Source organism: Phocoena phocoena, chromosome 2, assembly GCF_963924675.1.
Source record: "Phocoena phocoena chromosome 2, mPhoPho1.1, whole genome shotgun sequence".
NCBI lineage: Eukaryota > Metazoa > Chordata > Mammalia > Artiodactyla > Phocoenidae > Phocoena > Phocoena phocoena.
The window spans coordinates 130,916,999-130,942,468 of NC_089220.1; positions in this window are offsets into that span (position 1 = coordinate 130,916,999).

Sequence of the window (25,470 nt, forward strand, 5' to 3'; positions counted from 1 at the left end):
ACATAGTGGTTGCCCAGTCAAGGTGTCAACTCAATGGACCAGTGGTATGTGCTGTGATTTCCTGTCAGTGATTTGTGTTCATGATTATGCCTTCTCTTTCACCCATGTGAGTGCAGGCACAAAGCAGAGTTCAACTTAATAACTTGCCAAGACTTCTATCCCAGATGGACTGTTCACTCCATTGACCTCTTATGAACGGGTGCTCTCTCTCTCCTCATATCACTTGTGTTCCTCTTTCCTAAATACCTTTTTATTTCTTCTGTGTTTTGCTACTTAAATCATATCCATTTTTTAAAGCCCTTCTCATATTCTACCTCCTTCATAAAGTCATCTACAGACTCCACCTAACATTTCCTTATATCACTGTTGGTCTATTCTCTATGCCATGTATTCCGAAGGTTTACTGAATGATTAATGGCAGAGTAATAGAGTGGAAAACTTCTGAGTATAAATAACTGGAATTAAAATTTGGTTGTATTGTATGTCATCAGAGAGATCTAGGAAATTCATGTAATGTCTTTGAAATTCAATTTATTCTGTACAAATATGGGAACAAATATAATAATTCTACGTTACAAAGTTGTAAGAATTCAATGAGAACAGTTATCTGAAAATAGTCTATAAATTATCTAATGCTAAATAAATGGGAAGTTGTACTCTCCTGTTTTATACTTTCTACAAATTACAGCAACAAATTTAGTTTTTCTCCCTGAAGTAGATTTTCAGGTCCTTAGAAACAAGGATTGCACATCTGTTTTTATCCCTTATTGCAATCTGCACACTGTCTTACACACAGTGGAAATTCAGTAAAAGGAAAATTGTTAAATTGAGTTAAGGTAAAAATAAACCAATCATTATAAGAATAAATTAGTTAATAAAAATGAGCACCCTTATTTTTAACACACTTTTAATGAAAGAAAAAGTGTTTTTTTGATCCATGAAAGATCAAAATGTACAACCAGAATATGATCTACACATTGATCAAGTATTTATTTATTTATTTATTTATTTATAATTGAAATATAGTTGATTTACTATCTTTTGTTAGCTTCAGATATATAGCAAAGTGATTCGGCTATGCATATATATATTTTTCAGATTATTTTCCATTATAGGTTATTACAAGATATTGAATATAGTTCTTTGTGCTGTATAGCAAATCCTTGTTGCTCATCTATTTTACGTATAGTAGTTTGTATGTTAATCCCAAAGTCCTAATTTACCCCTCCCCCTCTTCCTTTTTCCTTTGGTAACCATAAGTTTGTTTTCTAGTTTGTGGGTCTGTTTCTGTTTTGTATATAGATTCATTTATATTATTTTTTAGATTCCACATATAAGTGATATCATATAGTATTTGTCTTACTTCATTTACTTTACACAGTGGGTTTCAGTCCATTGATCAAGATTCTTTTAACTCAATTTTGTCAGAGTTAGCAAACAAAAATATAGGATACCAAGTTAAATTTGAACTTTAGGTACATAAAAAATAATTTTTAGTATGAGTAGGTCTCATGCAATAATTAGGGCATACTTATACTCAATTATTATTTCTGTTTACCTGAATTCATATTAACTGAAGGTTAATTTGTATTCATATACTGCAACAAAACTAAAAATTATTTGTTGTTTATCTGAAATTCAGATTTAACTAGGCATCCTCTATTTTATCTGTCAACCCTACAAATTTAGTCACAAATGAAAGGAATCCAACTTAAAGTAGTTTAGACCAAAAAGAGGAACTTAGTGGACCATTTGTTCCACTGGTGGAAGGGCAAGGAGTACAACTGGGCCTCCTGCTCAGCAGGGTATCATACTTAAGTGTCATCAGAAGTTTTACTAAGGGTTGGCCAAAACGTTCATTCAAATTTTTCCGCAAGACAGTTCTCGTAGCATTTAGTTGTCTTTACCTTCATTCGAAACAATTTTGTTCGATTGCATTGTGACAGCTGTCATATCAGTGTGCATTTAAAAAAAACATATCAAAATTGGTGAATATTTGTGTAGCCAATTGAATATTGCACATGGAAGGAAAAATGCAATATTTTCGTCACATTGTGCTTTATTATTTTAAGAAAGGTAAAAGCACAACTGAAATGCAAAAGAAAAAAAGGATTTGTGCAGTGTATGGACAAGGTGCTGTGGCTAATCAAATGTGTCAAGAGTGGTTTGCGAAGCTTCATGCTGGAGATTTCTCACTGGATGATGTTCTATGGTTGGGTAGACCAGTTGAAGTTGATAGCGATTAAATCAAGCCATTAGATGAGAACAATCAATGTTATACCACGTGAGAGATAGCCAACATACTCAAAATATCCAAATCAAGTGCTGAAAAGCATTTGTACCAGCTTGGTTATGTGAATCACTTTGACGTTTGGGTTCCACATAAGTTAAGCGAAAAAAACCTTCCTGACCGTATTTCTGCATGCGATTCTACTGAAACGTAATGAAAATGTTCTGTTTTTAAAGTAAATTGTGATGGGTGATGAAAAGTGAATACTGTACAATAATGTGGAATGGAAGAGATGGTGGGACAAGTGAAATGAACCAAAACCAACCACGCCAAAGGCCAGTCTTCATCCAAAGAAGATGATGTTGTGTATATGGTGAGATTGGCAGGGAGTCTTCTATTGTGAGCTCCTCCCAGAAAACTAAACAATTAATTCCAACAAGTACTGCTCCCAATTAGACTAACTGAAACCAGCACTTGATGAAAAGTGTCCGGAATTAGTCAACAGAAATGGCATAATTTTCCATCAGGATAATGCAAGACTGCATGTTTCTTTGATGATCAGGCAAAAACTGTTACAGCTTGTCTGGTAAGTTCTGATTCATCTGCCATATTCATCAGACATTGCACCTTTGGATTTCCATTTATTTTGGACTTTAAAAAATTCTCTTAATGGAAAAAATTTCAATTCCCTAGAAGGCTGTAAAAGGCATCCAGAACAGTTCTTTGCTCAAAAAGAGAAAAAGTTTTGAGAAGATGGAATTATGAAGTTATCTGAAAAAATGACAGAAGGTAGTGGAACAAAATGGTGATTACATTGTTTAATACAGTTCTTGGTGAAAGTGAAAAATGTGTCTTTTATTGTTACTTAAAAATGAAAGGAACTTTTTGGCCAACCCAATATTATTCATTTTTGCTTTTCTCTGAGTGAGCATCATTACCTCTGATGGTCACTCTGGGCCATCACAGTGGGAAAAGTTAGTTTAAACATTAGTTTAGGGCTTCCCTGGTGGCACATGGTTGAGAGTCCGCCTGCCGATTCAGGGGATGTGGGTTCGTGTCCCGGTCCAGGAGGATCCCACATGCCGCGGAGCGGCTGGGCCCATGAGCCATGGCCGCTGGGCCTGCGCGTCCGGAGCCTGTGCTCCACAACGGGAGAGGCCACAGCAGTGAGAGGCCTGCGTACTGCAAAAAAAAAAAAAAAAAATTAGTTTAAATCACAGGTTCTAGCTTGATTGCCCAGATTCTGGTCACCCACCCCTCAGAGCAATGGCTGTGAAAGGGGAATATGGTCCTCAGATTGTGAAATATTCCCACACCTAGATCAACTATAATGATGATGGAAGTATACTGACCATGGCACCATTTCAGATCACATATTTGAAAAGGGAGGGAGAAGCAATTTCTCCAAGGTAGGGAAGAGGAGATTTCCGAAAGAAAGAGAGATTCAGAACAGAAAAAAATAATAATATTCACTTTAACTAGAAATCTAAACAAGAGGACTTTTATTTTCAGCGTTCTTAAAATGACTTCTTTTCCCTCATTTTGATTGGCAGCTTCCTAGAAGTCTGGGTAATCCAGTTCACTGTGACATGTATGTAGGTGCATGGCTCCATATTCTTGTGAGTCTTCATTGAACACCCTGAATAAATTTTGGAATAGTTTCATATGACTTTAGAGTCAAATCTTCTCTCAAGTGAGGGCTCCCGGGCTCTCATTTTTCTTTTGCTTTGATAGAGGCATTCCACATGAAATAAGGGGGGCAATGCTTCCTAGACTAGCAAGGCAGGGTACGGTCTTTCTCAAGCTTGAATACCTGGTACTTGATAATTCTACAAATAATTCCTGGAAAATCTAGGCAAATCTGAGTGACCAGTTCATAATTTAATCTCCTGAGGAAACTAGCCAGGCATTTTAGAAAGTAATGCATGAATAACCCAGGTTCTAAATTGAAAATGAGCATGTTTTAAACAAGTCCAGTGGAAAGGAATTAACAGTAGAACTAAAAACACCATATGCTTTTGACAGGAAAAATTGCTCAGAGCAATATGCTAAAATGATATAACTGAGTTAAGATCCAATTGCATCAGGACAAAAGCTAAGACAGTGAATAAGTTAAGCCTGTAACTTATGTTGCCTAGTTAAGTTGATACATCAGAAACAAGAAGCCTTTTGTTGTATTTTATTTATATTAGGGAAGAAAAATATCTCTGGCTGGACTTCTGCTTCGAGTAATGAAAAACCAAGCAATTTGAGTATCTTCTTTATCCAGAGAAAAGCTGGATATGTATTCCCTTGGAAAGTATAAGATTACTAACAGGACTCTGAAAATGACTAGGCCAGGATACCGGAGGGGGACAGAGGTCCAATGAGAGTGAGTCTAGGATTTGGGGTCACTTTTCCACTGAGGGATGTTGCCATTCAGTATCTGGTATTTGAGTGGTTGAAGGAATCATCAGTGATTCTAGCCATCTGTGGAGGCCAGAGAATCAGGGATTAGAGTTTGGAACTCAGTAAAAGGGGCCCAGATGAAAATCCTCATTTAAGCTGAGCCACAGAAAAGTTCTAGTTTAGGGAAAGATTGCAGCTCATAGAGACTGCAGCTTAGCTTTGAATTTTCTCAGTCAGCACACTGGATGAAGAGAATTCCAGACTGCTAATGCCTCCAGTAACTGGCAGAAATAACTGTAAATCATATCTGGAGGAAGATACAACAGGCTTTGTGTTATTTCTACAAACAATTTTGAAAGTATAATTTATAGCACATAGTAAAATATCACCGGCTTATAAGAAACTAAAGCAATATGAAGAAAAACCAGAAGAAACTTCAGACATTACACAAAGCCTCTTAAGGGCTTGAGATACTATAGCTATCAAACATAGAATTTAAAGTAAACATGTATACTATATTCCAGGAGATGGAAGAATAACCCAGAGGTGAAGGAAAAAAATCAAAATGAGAACTTAAAAAGTATCTGGAACTGAGTGATAATAAAAAGTAAGGTATCTTAAAACTTTTGGAAGACAGCTAAAGCCATGATTAAAGGAAAATGTATAGCATTAAATGCACATCTTTGGAAATAAGGATGGGTGAAAAGTAATAATCTTAAAAACCATCTCAGGTTAGAAAAAGAACAACAAACTAAATTCAAAAGAATTACAAAAAATGAAATAATAAATATAAGTATAAAAGTAAATGAAATAAAAAATAAATACATAATAGAGCAACCAAGTAAAAAGTTTTTTATTTGAAAAAATTACTATAGTTGTGATGAGTTTGATAAAGAAATATATGCAAAGGAACTAATAACTTATATCAAGGCCATCATTACTAAACTTATGGCATTGAAAGAAAAAAATATATTTTGAGGAAATTTATGCCAGTAAATTTGAAATTTTAGCTGACAAATTCCTAGAAAAATACTATTTAGCAAAATAAATACAAAAATAAATTTAAAAGCTGAATACCACTCCTTTCAGAAAAAAATTGAATCAATAATTGAAATACTTGCCTCAAGAAAAATTCCAGGTAGTTTTGCCAGAAAACTTCACAAAACTTTAAGGAAAATTAAAATCTCATGCAAAATATTCCAGAGAATAAATAAAGAGGCAATAATTCTTAATTTGTTTTATGAGGTCAGCATAACCTTGATATCATAATCTGAAGCAGCATTAATATAATAGACAATTATAGTGTAATTATGTCACTCATTAATATAGATAAAATTATTAAATAAAAATTCAAAAATACAATTACCAATTTGGAGTTACTCCAAGAATGCAAGGCTAGTTTGGCATCTGAAATATAAAATTACTGTTATTTACTGCATTAGCAGAATAAATTTTTTATATGATAGGAGTATTTTGATAGATGGAAAAATTGAATCTTAAAAAGATCAACATCTCTCATAACATTTTAAAAAATATCAGCATTATGTGAATAGAAAGAAATTTATTTTCTCCAATAGAGAGTGTATGTCAGAACTCACATCAAAAGAGCACATTTAATGGTAAAGTATTCCAAGTTGTCCTTTTGAGACTGAAAACAGCAACAACAATAAAAAATATACTTTCTATGGATACTAACCAATGAAATGAACAAGACAATTAAATCAAAGCCCTAAGTATTGGATAAGAGTAAACAAAACTGTTATTATTACAGATGACACGTTTTTATGTATAAAATTCAGGAGAATCAACAAATACATTTTGATAAATAAGTACAATGTGTAAATAAATGAATTTGGCATAGTTGTCTGATACATAGCAACAAATAAAAACTATTTTCTTTTCTACCTGCCAACAAAATTTATAAAATTATCAAATAGGCTGTGTCTATCATATATAAAGAACTTCTTTATAAATCAATAAAAAGAAAAAAAAAGATAGAAAAATGGACACAAGACCTAGGAAACACTTCATAAAAGATGTATCCAAATGAATAATGAAGCTCAACATCATCACTTACAACAGAAGCAAAGTTAAAACCACAAGGTGATACAATTAAATACATATCAGACTGTCTAAAATTTTTAAAAAGTAAAGAAACCCTGCTATATGAAACATTCATACACTGCTGTCAGGAGTGTAAATTGGTCACAGCCACTTTGGAGAACAGTATAGCACTTTTTTTAGTGTTGAAGATATGCGTATTCAAATATGTACCAAGAGACACATAGATACGGGAAAGTTCATAAATGCATCATTTTTAATAGATCTAAACCAAAAATAAATCAAATGTTCATCAATAATAGAATGAGTAAATAACTTATGATCATGAAATAGTGAAATATACAATGAGAAGATTAATGAACTATAGCTACCCATAAAACCTTGATGAATGTACCAAACGTAATGTGGATAAATAAAGCCAGACACAAAAGAATAAAGTTTACACAAAGTTCAAAAACAGGCAGAGCTCAACTATCATGTTTAGGGATGCATATGTGGGTATTAATGTAGATTAAAGCAAATTTTCCTTTAAAATCACAAGAGTAGTGATCTTCGGGGGAAAGAATGGTGCTGTGATTGGGAAGGCATTTGTTAGAGACAAGCAAGGTTTTGGGCATGCTAAAATTTGAAGTGCTTGCTGATTACACATGCATGTTTTTATAATCACTCATTGAGCTCTTGTGTATTGTGTCATTGATACTCTCTTGTGTGTGTATATTTTATAACCACAATAATTAAAGCATATAAGGATAAACAGTTGAAACTGTCAAGCGCCTTGAGGTTTTAACGGCACATCAGGTTGCCTAAAGATCACAGAGCAGATCCCTACAGCCCTCTCCTCCACCCACGTTTTTCTGGAGAAAAAGAAATTTCTTCCTCTTTGATCTCCCAGAAACCTGATAGCATCTAGTCTCTCCCTTGCTTTTCTTCCTGAAATTTGACTTAGTTATCTAATGTTCTGTGAACATGGACTGCCACTTAAAAATTCCTCTTTTCTTGTCAAAATATGGGGGCTGGTATGTTATACCTTGTTTAAACTGCTTGTGCTTCTACAGTGTAATTGAGCCACCCCCTACTGATTGAAAAGGACCAAACGGACTTGAACTTCCAATTGTCAGAGATTATGCCTTAAGGCAAAAAGATGCCCGACACACTTTCTAAAACACGGAAGACCATACTTTCCATGTCACATGTAGGCTATGATTCTTTGTATTTGACATTGGACCAGCTTAATATACATATTTTCTCATGTATTTCTATACACTGGCATTTGGAGAAACCCAAGCTCAGAGGATAATCACTCAGTACTATACCTCTGGCCCATTGTCATGCAGACTCTGAATTAAGCTACAGAGACACCTGTGGGAGGTGGGAGGAGGTTTATATATCTGATGCCTCTTACAACATTCACAGGTTCACAGGTTCATGACTGGTTCTACAGGCCTTGGAATCTTAAAATGTTGAGAAAGATATGAAAACACATATCCTATGGGTTAATGTGTGTATCAAATAGCCATACCAACCATCATAGAAAGATCATAGGATTCAGAATATATGGGTTCAAATTCTGGCCCTGCCTCCTTCTGGTATGTAATCCAGGACCATTTTCTCTGGGGACCTTAATTCCTTGTTTCTACATTGATGGTGGCCACAATACAAACTAATTCAAATTTAAGTGCCTAGATGTTTCTTGGGACATGGAGTCTATTGTAGGTGCTCAATAAATCCTGATTGAGTGTTCACAGTAAGGTCCAAAACAATACATGCAATACATTGGGACAATATTTTAACTGAAAAAAACAATATTTTAAAACATATCTCAAGAGGTGACTGATGCTTAATTTGATGATTGTATTTTCCTTTTTCAAAATGCAAAAGAGGAAGATTAGAAATGGAATGCATGCCGCTGTAGCATGGAGACCATTCCTCTTAAGTCCCGTTAAGAATTCTCTCCCTGACCAGTGTACCAGAGGGATCTGGAGACAGCTCTCTCCTCTTCCAATGATGCAATGCTCTCTGCTCACTCTTACAGACCCTCCTTCCTTGAGTCAACATCTGCATATTAGTCCCATCCAAATCCACATCTTCAGCACCTTTGCCCCTCCTGAGCTCCAAATCCCACATGTCATAAAACAGACACTTCTTATATTCAGTCTGTAGTTCTTTCTCTTTGAAAATAATATTTTAATGGCTTTGAGAATACTTAAGTGCTGATTTTGATAGCACACTTCAACCTATGCTATATATATTCCAGAAGCCAGTCAACCAGAGGTCACCTGGAAGGCTCCTTGGCTTCTCCTGGTGCTTTGAGGAATTGAGTTCACCTAGAGTTATGATTGGTTCTAAGCCTCAGGCAGTAAATGTGTAGCTGTCTACATAGACATCTATTTTAGTTCTTCAGTTATTGCCATAATAAAGTCTTCTGTACTTGCAGTGGGACTGTTCTAGTATAATAATCCTGTCATACACAAGTTTTAATTCAATTTAGAAAGTCAGTTTTCTATCAGAGAGAAGGGTATCACTGAGTTCCATTGAAAAGGTAATTAAATATGTGGCATCCTAACCTCTTAAAGACTTAATTCATTGGACTTAGATTTGTACTGCAGTCCCCCCAAATAATTTCTATCCAAATAATTGGTGTTTCCCTGGAAAATAGTGATGGAAAAACTGTTCATCACTTCTGCCCCAGTCACTCATTTATTTCAAAATATTTATGGAGCTCCAGGCACTAGGCTAGTCACCGAGAATCTCTAAATATATGAAAAACTCAAGTGACTACAAGAATTCAATCTAGTGTTGTGAATTGGGGCAGTGAGGTGGGGGGGGGATATTTTGCACATTAAAAAGAACTGTGTGGTTTATAATAAAGGTATTTATCTCCCTTATCCAAGTCTTTTGTAAAACTATTCTACATGTTTCCATTTTTCCCTCTTTACATCGCTGCAAATTGTCTTTGACCTCCACACTTTCCTGAAAATGCTCTAGCCAAGTCCACCAGTAACTTATTTACTTCTAAAAATTATATGGATGCTTATTGGTTTTCAATTTTATATTATTTCCTTGAAATGTACTACCCCTGGCCTCATCTCCTTCATAAACTATTCTTTTTCCTTGGTTTCCTTGGTGGTAATTAATTCCCCCTGGTTTTCCTCTCTGGCTAATTCTTCTTAGTTCCCATCCAAATCATAATTGTTATATTGCTTCAGTGTACAAACCTCAGCTCTCTTCTTTTTTCATGCTATACACACTTCCTAAGTAGTTTCATCTATCAGTTACCAGATCTTTGGTGGTTGCTTCCCAGTACCCATCTGCAGTCTAGATGTCTTTCTGAAGGCAAACCTACCATACAAGATAGATATCTCTTAGATATCTCAAATTAATGTTTCACAGACAACCTAATCTCAACACCAAACCAAACTCAGTACTTTCTCCCCTGAAGTGGTTCTTTCTACTGAGTTCCCTACCTCAGCCAAAGTTTTCACTGCCTCCCAAGTTCTCAGGACAGAAACCTGTGTATCATCCTTTTGTTTACATCTATCTGGCTCCTGCACCCAGATAGTCATCTGTTGATTTTATCTTCTAATAATTGACAACTTTCTTTACTTTTCTCTATTCCCATAATGATTTGCTGCATTCAAATCTCCATTATCATCACTGTAAGTTCCAGCCTCCATTGCCCTTAATACAATGTAAATTCTTAACTTAATCTTTTATAAACAGACCTCTGCTTATTTATCCAGTCTATTTTTAGTCAATTATCAATATTGGATTTTGTGCATTAACAATTTGTTCTATTAGCAGTTCTCCCCCAAATCTGTTCCTTCCCTTCTGAAAAGAGAAATTGTGAACTCTTTCCTTAAACTAAGGAGGCTTTTTCTGCCTTATCACTTTTCCTACTCACTGGGACCAAACTCTCCTTGTGAACTCTGGAAGGGTCATGCCCTTAACAAGGAAGATGCCCTTCTTACATGCTCTGATCATATATTGAGTTTACCACTTATGGGTAGTTTATTGTAACTGCCCATTACCTTTCTCCCTGGAGTGCATAAACTCTGTCTTGGTCTTGATTGTATTTCAAGCTCTAACACAGGCCTAGAACATTTTTTTTAAACATCTTTATTGGAGTATAATTGCTTTACAATGTTGTGTTAGTTTCTGCTATATAACAAAGTGGATCAGCTATGTATACATATATCCCCATATCCCCTCCCTCTTGCATCTCCCTCCCACCCTCCCTATCCCAACCCTCTAGGTCAACAAAGGTGCACCGAGCTGATCTCCCTGTGCTGTGCAACTGCTTCCCACTAGCTATCTGTTTTACATTTGATAGTGTATATATGTCAACGCTACTCTCTCACTTCGTCCCAGCTTATCCTTCCCCCTCCTTGTGTCCTCAAGTCCATTCTCTATGTCTGCATCTTTATTCCTGTCCTGCCCCTAGGTTCATCAGAACCTTTATTATTTTTAGATTCCATATATATGTGTTAGCATACAGTATTTGTTTTTCTCTTATGACTTACTTCATTCTGTATGACAGACTCTAGGTCCATCCACCTCATTACAAATAACTCAATTTTGTTTCTTTTTATGGCTGAGTAATATTCCATTGTATATATGTGCCACATCTTCATCCATTCATCTGTCGATGGACACTTAGGTTGCTTCCATCTCCTGGCTATTGTAAATAGTGCTGCAATGAACGTTGAGGTACATGCCTATTTTTGAATTGTGGTTTTGTCAGGGTATATGCTAAGTAGTGGGATTGCTGGGTCATATGGTAGGTAGTTCTATTTTTAGTTTTTTAAGGAACCTCCATACTGCTCTCCATAGTGGCTCTATCAATTTACATTCCCACCAACAGTGCAAGAGGGTTCCCTTTTCTTCACACCCTCTCCAGCATTTATTGTTTATAGATTATTTGATGATGGCCATTCTGACCCGTGTAAGGTGATACCTCATTGTAGGTTTGATTTGCATTTCTCTAATGATTAGTGATGTTGAGCATCTTTTCATATATTTGTTGGCAATCTGTATATCTTCTTTGGAGAAATGTCTATTTAGGTCTTCTTCCCATTTTTGGATTGGGTTGTTTGTTTTTTTATATGTGTGCTGAATAGTGAATGAATCAAAGTGTGTCCACAATACCACTGGAAGCCCAGAGGATGAAGTAGTTTATTCAGCTTTGGGAATGACTATATGTCATAATATGTCATTTATCATAACAAATGACATTAGAACTGGGCCTTGAAAGGATGTGAAGAAAGATACAAAATTGTGTGTCTATCATAGAACAAGAAACCTCAGTTATGTTTATCCTCATAATGGAATAAAGTAAAATACAGCTGATCTGGTCATTCCTGCCATCCTTCTATTTCCAATGATATTCTTTCCTGAGATGATATTCAAATTAGATATTAGCAGTAGCCACCACATAGAACACATTGATTCTCACTATGGAAGAAAATGACCTAATTGTGAAGGGTGTCTACTCTCCAGACCAATAATTTGGTAGTTGATGAAGTCAGCTGCAAAGACATTAAAGTAGTATTACTTCAGCTCGTACATTTAATCAAGCAGAGGTCGGAGAACAAAGAGGGGCTGGGGTGACAGTGAAGCTCAGGACAGAGGATTATTGTACCATTGCTTCTCAATCACATGGATGTTTCTCCTTCGGTTCTTGTGTCATAAAACTGGTGGGCCTGGGGCTGCCTTTGGATTACAGTCCCTTGAAGTGATAAACATGCTGTTTCCCTGAGATTTGCCCCAGGAGATAAACATTTCCGATGGATTTTTCTGACAAAGCCAAGAAAGCTAATAATTGCCATGTCAGGCAAAGAAAAAAAAGTGAAAACTAATTCAGTGTGATCCCTTATGAAAGAGGGAAAAAGAGCAAAAGATGATTCACAACTGGAAGCATGAATTGTCAGAGCTCTTTGAGGATTTTTTGAATAAGCACTTCCGCCCGGTTATAAATAATGACAACAGACAGTAATTTGCATGGATTAAGGTTGTTAACATTGATCAATTTCTGCATTTTAAAATACTCCCAAATTCTTGATTAGGAGTGTCTCTTTGTAGTGAAGGATTGATAGTGGGAGTAAAAGAATCTGATGAATTTAAAACTCAGATGAGAGAAAGCAAAGCCGTACAGATCTAAACTGAGATACCATTAGTAGTTCCCGTAAATCAAATCATGTTTATAGTAAGGATACAGCTGAATTACCATCTGGACTTTTTAACCTCGACATTTATTTCCGAATCATTCCCTAATATTGGAAGTAAACTTAACCCTTTCTTTCATCTCTAGGGTTTGCCTTGATGCCAGTTTTCTTTGAGAAATGATTTGATTTTTGATGGGGACAGAATGTCACGTGTGGCATTAGGTTGGAAGAACCAGAGAAAGTCTTGTGTAACATTAAGCTGTAAAAGAAAGAAAACATTCTTAGCTTTAAAACCACATCAGCTGAGAAGAATTTAATGTCAGCGGGTAGGGGGAAGTGGGAAATTTGTATTCCAACTGCTTAAGTTTGGGACATAAGTTTGGGGCATTTTTATGTATGTAATTAAATCGATTTCAAAAAACTCTATGTAGCTATAGACAGGGTTGACAACAAATAGAAAGAAATCCACGTGGATTTTCTAAAGCTCTAATTGAATGGCTAAATAATTTTAATCAAGTCACTTATGCCTAGAACCCTTTTGGGCTCTTATTTTTCTTTTAAATTTCCACCGGCAGTGCTTATAGTGATAGAATGAGAAAGCCCAAACTCCTATCCAAAGTCCCCTAGCGAGCTTGAGCACACAGCAGCCTAGTGAGCTTGAGCTTTTCAAGACAATTAGTAATCAATAGTGTCCTGAGCATGAATCAGGTAGCTTGAAAAAACCACCAAAAAACAAAAAAACAGAAGAGACTTGGGGTGGGTATGGGGGCAGGGATGGTGGTAAGGTAGGGACTGAACAGTAGGTGGGATGCTTACCCTTTATCTAAAGAGACACAAGGTATGTCAATCCTGTTTGAAACAAATTTGAAAACAAATTATGGGAAAGCATCTCATTGCTTATTGAGATAGTCATCATTATACTTAGTAATAACTATGTATTGCTTTAAGGGCAAAGACTTTTATGACTGAGGAGAAGTTTGTAGAATACAAGGTCATAGAATGTAAAGGCAGAAGAATACAGACTTAGGAAACAGAAAAATCTAAGTTCAAATTTCAGCTGTCACTTACTGGTAGAACAAAGTTGGGCAAGTTCTTAAGTTCTCTTGAGTCAAAATTTTTGTTATCAAGAAAATGATGATCAAAATATCTACTTGGCAGTTTTAATATAAAGCCTAAATGAAAAACAATGTAGATAATTACTTGGTACATGGTATGTGTTAGCTATCATTGTCTATGTAAATACGCATTTTTTGAAATGTGTTTTTTACTGCATAGTAGGAAAATGGCCAGATAGATTTTTACCAAAATTAAAAGGTGTGTGTCTTAAAATATACCCCATGTAGCATGCGTAAAATTCACATCTGAGGGGCTTAAATGACCCCCAGAAAAATGAAGAAACGATGGACCAGAAACCTATAGTTTTAGATGTGAGCCTCAAACTGTAAGTCAGCATGGCCTGTGGTCCAAAGAGAAGGTTCCAACATAGCATTCAAGTGACTGTCCACCCAATATGTACTGTGTTCCAGGGCAGTTAGCAGTTTTACTGATGGTTAATAATTTTCCTTATCAACCCCAGGGGATAGCGGATAGGTAGTGATTTAACACAATCAATTACAGAACTTTTCCATTTACTTTACTATACAACTGGGAAGATTATTAAGGAGAAAAATGATTTTTTCTCTAGCATACTAACCCCCAAATTTTCTCACTGTGGATTTACAACATCTTACTTTCTAACCCCTTCACAGAAAAATTTTGAGTTATTGAAATGCTGGCACTTAAGGTGCCAGGGTGGAAATCAGAACATTTTGCTTACCGAGAAGGGGTTTCTTCCAAGGCATTTGGTCTGAATATTGTTTGTGCAAAATGACTGGCCCATCTGTAATGACTGGTTGGAAAACAATCTGAAATTAATGTAGAACTGTGAGTCTAATTCATGTCTGATTGGAGCCAAATCTTAGGAGCAAAGAAAGATAATAATTTCAGACCTGGGATCTTTGAAATTTAGGCTATCCTCTTCTATCTTGATTCAGCTCTGATCTCATGTTTAACATCTTTCTCAGAAGTTCAGCATTTCTAGTGCCAGGAGAAATAAAATGTGTACTCTTTATAAAAATACATTCTCTTCCTGTATATAGCTCTCTCTCTATGTCTCTCTCTCTCACCTTCAAATATTAAATGACTGTAGTATAAGGAATAGGATATGCTTTTTCTGATTTTATATGTAAACTGGCTCACTTGCCATTACCAGCTGTATTCTGTCAGTGCCATTTATAATAAGTGCAAAAACTTAAATAACAAGAAATTTGGTCAAAAATAGAAATGCCCTATTAAAGATATTTAATTGAGGAAAATTCTGCTTAATCTACTCCATTTCATTTTTAAGTTGCTGTTTCCTTTCCTTTTCCTCATAAATAAGAAAAATTTGGCTCAGAAACTTGGCTCATGAGATTGTGAAGAGAGTTTATCCTACATGGAACTCGACACACGCTGATCAGGGACTCTCTTTCATCTGAGGACTTTCTTTAGGAAAGAGGAATTAGTTTCTTAACTGCTTTCAAAGTTGCCTAAGTTTCTTTGTGTCATTATATCTTTCATTTTGAGTTGAAGGTTTTTCACCCAGCCCTCATTATAGATGACCTAACATTTCGCTCTGGGGCTTATGCCAGAATCCTTTTCCTTTAGTTCCTGGCAAGGTTGCTGCCATTTCCTATCTCTCTCCTTCCTGAATTTACCTAAACTGAAGTTCCAGGCTTTTGTTGAAATGCTTTTCTCCCTTCCGCTCTTGTGTGCCCTGTGTCACATTATCTGCAAAAGGTTGCAACCAACTTCCCTTCACTGTGGACACAGGAAGGGGAAATGAAGAGGAGAGAAGTTACTGATCTGTTTCTAGAGGTCAAGGGTGTGGGGAGGGTGAATGTACATTTTTCAATAGCTTTCACTGCAGTGTGTGCTTTCCTTTGTTAACTAACCTTTGCTATTGTGTTGAGAAGCCTTTTAATAACTGCCAGCAGAATTGACTAAACGGCAATACCAAGATGAAAAGGTAACAAATTATATGTGCACAGATGCCTGGACATATACATAGCAAATACCTGACTGTTTCTGGAGGGTGTAATGTGCCTGTGACTTTTCTCAACCATCAGAGACAGTATCAACTTTATTGTATTCAATCCTCACAATATCTCATTAAAATGAGTACTATTTTCATCATTTTATGAGTGAGAAAACTGAACACTGAGACTTAGGGAGGAGTGGTCAGTTGCCAGAGATCACACAGCAAGAGGCAGAGCAACGTTTCAAAATGTATGTCCATCCCTGCCCTTTCCAATCTCTCATGCTGCTGTAATGTACAAGCACACACACTGCTGACATGGAAATCTCAAACTTTCAATCTAGGGCAACTTTTCTCTATCAAAAGGCAGTGAGATTTTTTTTTGCATTTAAATTATTCTCAGGCTTCCCTGGTGGCGCAGTGGTTGAGAGTCCGCCTACCAATGCAGGGGACGCAGGTTCGTGCCCTGGTCCGGTGAGCAGCTGGGCCGCGGAGAGGCTGGGCCTGTGAGCCATGGCCGCTGAGCCTGCGCTTCGGGAGCCTGTGCTCCACAAGGGGAGAGGCCACAACAGTGAGAGGCCCACGTACTGCAAAAAAAAAAAAAAAAAAAAAAAAATTATTCTCTTTTGGTGACAGGCTAATTAATGTTAGCATATTTCCATTCTTACATCCCAGAGATATTTGGACAATGGCTCTCAAGGTGCCTGCAGATCTTTCAGTTGCAACCTGTGTCTTTTCCAGACCTTAATTTTGGTAATTAGTCTCCTCTGCTCCACCATCTCTGCAGGGCTGATTGTAGCCCTGTGACTCTTCCTTCCAGTTTATGGTGATTACAAATGGGGCCTCAGAGTCACATAAGATGGGGCACCCTTGCTCCAAATGTGTCTCAGGATTCAGGAGTGCAATGCCTGGCACGGTTAGGGGACAAAGGATATTTAACACAGCAGCCTAGCGAGCTTGAGCTTTTTAAGACAATTAAGAGGAAGCTTTGCAAAGTGCAAAAGTATATTAATGAATACACAAATGCCTTTGATTTATTATTATCACTCTTTAAGTGTCAGAATTAATGGAATAACACATCAAAGGTAGTGTCCTCATTAAGGAGGGAGGGCTCCATAAACAGGAGCAGTGGAGAGAAAAGAATTAGACATGGTGAAGAGGGGTCATAACCAACCCCAGTGCCTGTTCCAGGTCTGCAGAAGCAATCCTTCAGTCTGAGCATTCCCTGTGGTCAACCACAAGCATTGGGGCCAGAGTTAAAGGAAAAGAGAAAGAAAGAAAGAAAGAGAGAGAGAGAGAGAGAGAGAGAGAGAGAGAGAGAGAGAGAGAAAGAGAGAAAGAAAGAAAGAAAGAAAGAAAGAAAGAAAGAAAGAAAGAAAGAAAGAAAGAAAGAAAGGGAAAGAAAGAAAGAAAGAAAGGAAAAAGAAAGAAAGAAAGAAAGAAAGAAAGAAAGAAAAAGAAAGAAAGAAAGAAAGAAAGAAAGAAAGGGAGAGAGAAGGAGGGAGGGAGGGAGGGAGGGAGGAAGAAAGGAAGGAAGGAAGGAAGGAAGAAGGGAAGGAAGGAAGGAAGGAAGGAAGGAAGGAAGAAAAGAAGGAAGGAAAGAAAGTATGGGTGAGATAAATAGAGAAGCCAGTAAGGACACAGAAAAGTAATCTTCTGTATTTACTGTAAAGGTAGAAAGCTGTTTTCTCTGTTGTCCAATTCAAGGGCACACAGTGAAAGTATTTTATAGAGGAAAATGAAACAGCTAGAGGTCAAGTGTGTAGCTGGGAGGAGCACCCAGGCTTTCCGGCTTCTGGTCCAGTCCAGCTGTTCTTCCTCTTCATCCTGGGCCACTGAGGCATCCAAATAGAGTAGGCATCCAAATGCCTACTGAGTAGACATCCAAATAAAGTAAAACTAAACAAAACAGGCAAACCTTTCTGCAGCCTTAATCAAAGCAACTCAAGGATGCCTACCAAATAGAGTAGGCATCCAAATAGAGTAGGCATCCAAATGCCACTGAGGCATCCAAATAAAGTAAAACTAAACAAAACAGGCAAACCTTTCTGCAGCCTTAATCAAAGCAACTCAAGGGGGCATTCCAGAGATATTAACCAGATCATGGCATAAGGGTCATATTTTCAAGTCAAGGAGTATCACATATTGATCTTATTTGGGTTGTTATAAGAAGTAGAAGAGTAAAAAATTTAAAGGGTGTGTATACCTGAAACATTTAAGAATGCATTGCTCTCCAAAGCTAAATTGTTAGTGTAGCTGAGAGCTTACACTTATCAATATCATTTTTATCTTCTACTCTTAACTTCTTTTTTATGTTACACCCTTAACTTTCTCATTGGATGAAGGAAACAAAAGACAAAGGCAAAGATTTTCCTCTTACATTAGAGTCAACATGTACCCACTTCAGAAAATTTGGAAAATAAACAAACATATCAGGAATAAAAAGAAAAACTTGCTATAAATGTCAACATACCCATATTTTGGAGTTTTGAATGGTGGGGCAGTAAACAACAGTCACTGTGAGCTGCATTTGGACAGACCTAACTATCCAATTAGTTGTTCTAATCCCAACTCTGCCCCTTCATATCAGTGGGTCTCTGGGAGGATTATTCCCTTCATGTGTCATTATCTCCATTACAAAATGGAGTTATTAAGAGTACCTATATCGTAGAATTGCCTGAGAAGAGCAAAGCTATGTGTTAAGTGTTTGGCATGGCAGCACTTAGCAGGGTTTATTAAGCACAAACTATTTTTCCCAGACAGTGGGCTCATCTTCATACACAGATTATTAAGTCATCTGAGGAGGAACTCAATTTTGATCCTCCAACCCAGAATAAGAAGAAAATAAGTATTGGCTATAATTATTGCCAATATTTTTCCCAGAGATAGTTCCCAAAGTCGAGGTCACATAATATGCATATTTTTTCACATTTAAATGTAGTATTGTAGCATAAATCCTACTGTTTATAAACACTCAAATATTTTTGGTATCTGCAAATTACTCCAATATAGTACATTAAATAGTTTACTTAAGTAATCCTCAACTATTGTGATTTTACATTTTTAAAATTATTATAAAACTGAAGAGAGCATTTTTTATTTATCAACTTCTTAAGGCATTTTAGATATTTACTCACTTAGAATAAAATTAGTGGATCAACACTTAAGTACACTTTTAAGGTGTAGGTTGCATATTTATGAATTACTTTACACATTGTGGACTTGATAATTTTACTTTCTTGGTATGGAAATAGACTGAATAGATATTTAGAACTCTGCCTCCAGCTTAAATAGTATGCTCTTATATCATTAAGCAGTCCAAACTAAATAACTCCCAATTTACCATAGGTAAGTCAGTCAATGCTGAGAACTTAGAGTGCATTTTATCATAACATTGGGCTTTGCATATGCATAACAGTTAAGTCCAAAAAGCTCACTTAGCACATAACATTTTATAACAGAAGCATTTGCCAATTGTTCTCAAAAACTAGATATTTGTTTAAAAAAAAATTATGGATAGGTGGATTCAGAATTTTAAATGGGACAAAATCTCTGCTTCCTCAAGCTCACCTGCCCACCAGACAGCAGCAGCCAAGTTCCCCATGCCCTAATAGTGGGTGTATCTGGTAGACTCATTAGTGTGGGGCTTCCAGAAGGCAGGGTGAAGGCTGGTAATGAAGAATGGAGAAGCAGGTTGTAGTAGATCTTTGCTGTGAAGCTGTGTGCTACACATTAAGAAACCCAGGAGGCATCTCCCACACTTCCCTCTGCCTCATTCCACACATCTGTTTAACCTGGTTTTGGTTTCTACCTTCAATGTGTCCCTCAAATCTTTTATCAACACCACATTCCACTTCTGCATTTTAGCTCAGACCACCATTATCCTGACATCATTTAGAAGGCCAACAAATGTAGCCAAAGGACAGTGAGCTATAAGAATTCAACCGAGGGTAAGATTGAGACTTCCTGTGAAATCTATCTTCCTAAAATCTATTATGAAAGAGATCATTTAAAGTCCTTGTTAGCTATAGTAACATTCCTTAAAATCATGTGTTTTGTGTTTTTCAGCAGATTAGGGTGAGTTAGGTCAGTTGGAACAAGGACAGTCCCCAGAGAATGTCTTTTGTTTTTCCCCTTACTTATAGTTAGATTTTCCTTTTGAAACAAATCTGTTTCATTAAATATTTATACATTACTTTTAATGTTTGTGTAATATTTGATTCAAATGATTGTATCATGATTTACTATAAGTTCACCCATATTTGAAACCTCAGTTTTGTTTTTTGTTTTCCTAATTTTGACCTGTTATAAACAACATTATGGTGGATATATTTCTAGGTATAGCATGATGAATCTTCATGATTATTTCCTTAGGACAAATTCTTGGAGAGAGAAATGATGAGAAATGATGAGTGCAAGATGCCTTCCAAAAATATAACAAGGTTCCTTGCTACAAATGAATAGCTTATGATCATACATATGTGTAATACATATGTACATGTACACATATAAACGCATCAACATATAAGCTAATGAGTAGCATATGTATGTTCATACAAGCACATTTTTATTTTAAATTTTTAGTACTAAGGAAATTGAATTTTTATAGCTCTCAAATATTTCACTAGGAAAAAGGAAAAAAAAATCCTGGCTATTATAACAATAAATATTCCAGGTAAAATTAGGATATTTTATCAAGTCCCTAATCTCAAATAATTCTGGAGTATTAAATGGAATTGTACTATCTTTATGAATTAACTTGTGGACAATTGGCGTTTACATAACATATGGTCTCTGTATTAGAGCATTCCGTGTTTCACCATTTATTAAAATATTTTTAAGTGTCATTCAGGAAAAGCATTTATAATTTTATTTAAGTGGATCTTAAGAAGGCTTACTGATACAAGTATTCCTAGACATTTACACTTTTGACTTTATAGTAAATAGTAGATTTCTAAAATATTACAATACCAACAGGTATTGTTGCTCAATAGGTAAATATTTATTTTCTTATCTTGCCTTTATAACTGACCATCTTACAGAATTCTCTATTAGGTTCAGTAGTTTTTCTTTTCCAGTTAATTCTCTTGGATTTTCCAACTAGATAGTTATTATAAATGGTAATAACTGCTTTCTTATTCCATGTGTATATTTATTTTTTCTTGTCATATTGCATTTGTTAGTATTTTAAGAACAATAATACAAATAACAGTAACAGTTGGAATTTCTTTTCCTGATTTTTTTTTTTTTTTTTTTTTTGTGGTACACGGGCCTCTCACTATTGTGGCCTCTCCCGTAGTGGAGCACAGGCTCTGGACACGCAGGCTCAGCAGCCATGGCTCACAGGCCCAGCCGCTCTGTGGCATGTGGGATCTTCCCAGACCGGGGCACGAACCCACATCCCCTGCATCGGCAGGCGGACTCTCAACCACTGCGCCACTAGGGAAGCCCTCTTTTCCTGATTTTAATGGGAATGTCTGTAGTGCTTTACAGTTGGGCATAATATGGGCTACTTATTTTATTTTAGCAAAATATTATCATACTAAAAAAATATCATTTGATCAACATAATTTTTAAAAGTTTTGTGCAAAATATGTTGAACTCTATCAAATGCCTTTTGGCAGATTTTGAAATGAATAGATGGTGTTTCCTTTTTGATATATTGATGATATAGCATATTAATTGATTTTTTACATTGAATGCTTCTCATATTTACACAATAAACCCTAATTTATCATGGAATATTATCATGGAACCCTGTAACTATATACTGCAGTACTAGTATTCTTTAATTATATAACATTGATTTCCATTTAGTGTGAGAGTAATTTGTTTTGGTACTGGGAATTGTCACCTCATGATAATAACTATAAAGCTTTCTATATATTTCTAATCTTTGGAAAGTAACATAATAAGTATCTATTTCTCAAGTTGTGAAAGATTTATATATAATACTATCTAGGCTTTATACCTTTGTTGGACATACAGTAGACATTAGATGCTGTATTTTGACAAACTAAATTTTCTTCCTAAGTTTTTAGTCAAAATGTTTTCTGTCTATTCTCAAGTAAATTTGTGTATTTTAATTTCCTTGTAGAAAAATCATTTATTTTACCAAAATGTTCAAATTTGTCACCACTGAGTTGAAATAATATTTTCTTATAAAATGGTCTATTGATTCCTTTCATAGATACAACATTTAAAATAAAATTATGTGGGTTTTCTGTCTTCCTTCTCAATAATAGAGATCTGTTCAAGAAACTGTTCTCAGATTTTATTGACCTTTTGAGAGAACCATTTCAGATCAATCCATTTTTACTGCTCTTCTAATTCATTAATGTATGCTTTCATCTTTATTATCTCTTTCTTTATATTTTATTATTCATTTTTTTGATTCAGTTTAATCTATGATTTAGTTATCATTTTTTAATTTTTTGTTTAATAAAAGCAAATAATTTGGATTTTCCCCTACATGTTCAATATGTCCCTCTTACCTACAAATACTTCTTTTAAGCCTGGAGGTTAATATTCTATTTAGACCACCACCCACTGCATTTTTGACCTTTACAGTGAACTGGCTTGACATCACTTCACCCTCTCTACAGTCTGACTTCCTTTACTACATGTGGGGAGAAGGTGAGTTTGAGGAAGATGGCTGTAGGATTATTATAATCACTTTGAACACATAGAATGTTGGTCAGAATCTCTCATTTCTCCAGTTGTTAAATGTCTTTGGCTTTTAAGCATAAGTAGAAAATACCAGAAATAAAGAACCCAGATTCTGGTACTATGAAGAAGAGCTTATTTCACCACTTTCTATTCCTTTGACTGGACTCTATCATAGACTATTCACATTCACAACCACAGCCTTCTTTCTCCCTTTCAAGAATTAAGCCATAAATACAGTTTAAAACTACTAGCTTCTTAAAATATTTTGAATTATCCAGATCTTCAGTGGACAAATGGCAAGTCCTTTTTTTTCCCCTCTCTTATCATATAACATTTTTTTAACCCCTGTAACTACTATAATCAGGCCTGGCCTGGTGGACTTGGTAAGATGGCCATTCTCAGAAGTCAGTTGTAGGATAAATCTCAAAACAGAAATGTGAATCCAGAGTAATTTATATACTGAACATGAAAGATAACAGGTATGACTGAGAAGAAAAAAATAATAAAGCCCCATCAGCCATGGAGCAGAATACAGAACATTCCAAATAACTTATATTTAAATTAAATGTTATATTTATATTGGGTTATTATTTTCTCTTCATTAAATGCTGTTTAGTTACTTATGAATGAAAGGGGAAAAGCATGTTAACAAAAGAATTTTTGGATTGCAAACTATATCTCATCCTAAATTTATTTTTTCTCATTTGTTGATGACAAGGTTTATACTGTATTTTATTATCTGAAGGATTAATTTTATAGAAAGACCGAGAAAAAAAAAAGGTTATTCAGGAAAATGGAAGTATTCAGGAAAAATACAAAGGGTGGTAAGAAGAAATAAGAGTTGGTAAAATGAGTGCAGTTTAGGTGAAAAGAGAGTGGGGAAAGAAGCTACATCTTAGTGACTTGTGTCAAAACCTGGGTAGCTTTTGACCCTTTTTCAGAGCACAAAGCCCCTGTCTGAGCAGGTGTGGAACCTGCAACACAGGTAAAGTTCTCCTGGACTTTATGTTTTTTTCCATCTTATGACAAATTCCCAGGGCAGATACCAACTTACACCATAATTTCCACATTATTGTTCAGTTTGGGACTTTGGAAGCCTGAACTTTCTTAGTCTTTGAAATGGTAAGGATTAATGATATCTACCTTAAAACATTCAGGTGACTATAAAAATGGAGTCTTTGCCTCTAACTCAAACAGATTTGTAGCTCCTAAAAATACATTTGGTCAGTTCTGAGTCCCTCATAACACCTATCGTGGTCTCTCCTTTATGCCTTATCAAAAATCACCTATTGCCTGGGAGAATAGAAATGGAAAAGACCCCTCACCCTCATTAAGCTTTCTTATTCATTTCTCTGTTGTCTGTATCTACTCCACTAAGATAGTTTTCCTAAGAGAGCCAATTCAGTTTCTCATCCCCAGCTTATCCCCAGTGCCTGAATCAAAGTCTGTCACATAGTAAGGAATCAACAAATATGTGTTGAACAAATAATGAACGGAGTCATGGGCTACAGTACAATATTTTTTGTACAAACAGGCTGATTGCCAGGAAGACAAAGTGTATTTGTCCTAAATAAAACATCATAGAGTTTTGAAAATGGCATTTCAATTTTTAAATTACTTTTTAACTGTCTTCTTTATTTATTTATTTTTTGTTTTAGTTTAACACAGCCTGTATCTTCAGTGATAGGCCTGGTGAGGGCAAGGATATTTGGCTTCTATAATTACTTATTTCTCTTCCCAAGGAGCCCTGGAATTCTGTCATCTGAACTAGTACACCAACCCACTATAGAGTAGAATGAATTTAGTTGTTTTTTCTACTTGTCATGAAGTAACCATTCCAAACTACCTTATTGGATTTACATTGAATATGGGGAAAATATTTGATCAAATCAATTAATTTCTATATGAGTAATTGGGGGTATTTTACCAGAAGAAGAGATGAATACAGAGGAGGCACAAATATCATCTTCAAGTACCTGAAAGTCTTCCTTGTCATTTAGAAGAAAGTGTGGAGTGTGACCTTGTTCAGTGTTGCACATATTATATTGTCCCTTCCTATGACTCTTCCAGACAAGAAAGGGAGCAGGAATGAGCTCAGTATCATCAGTAACCTGCAATCAGGTGGAACTGCCAAAGACAACAGTTCTCCAGATGTACAAAGTTTTCCAAAAGTGGAGCAATACAAGGAGAGGCTAAGTTGCTATATGAATTTTCATCAATGTAGTAAGAATGACCTCTTCACTATGTGAGAAAAGAAATGATGCAGGTGTTCCTTTATTTGGATTCCAACTCTAAATTCCCAGGAATGTTGACTGAATGAGTACCTAAAATATATTTTTCATTCCCCAAGAGGTTAGGTAAGTCTATGAAAAGTGTAAAACTTGCAACATGTCTTAAGAAGGTTGCAATCTGATGGAGGAATCCAGTATTAAGTGTAAGAATGCAATGCAGGAGTTAAAGTGACTTCAGAGTGTCGGGTTGTTTAGTACCATAATTTCCCATAGCAATAAAATTGAGGGCAGGTGAGTGGTTTCTCTGGGCTGGCAGAATATTCTCTGTTACATTAGCCCATGTACTCCTATTTGAGGGGCTCTGAGATGGGCTTTGAAAAGTCAGGAATGTGGATCCAGGAATGTGAGTTCAACAATTGGATGCTGTTGAACCCAATTTGTGGGCCTGATGAACAATGAAGCCGAACAAACTGAAAGGTTGGAGTTTGGGGCAACGAAAGGTTTATTGCAAGGGTCAAGCAGGGAGAATGGGCAGCTTGTGCTCAAAAGGGCCAAACTCCCTTTTCAGGGAAGAGTTTTTTTTTCACTTTTTACTTTTTTTTTTTTTTTTTGCGCAGTACGTGGGTCTCTCACTGTTGTGACCTCTCCTGTTGCAGAGCACAGGATCCGGACGCG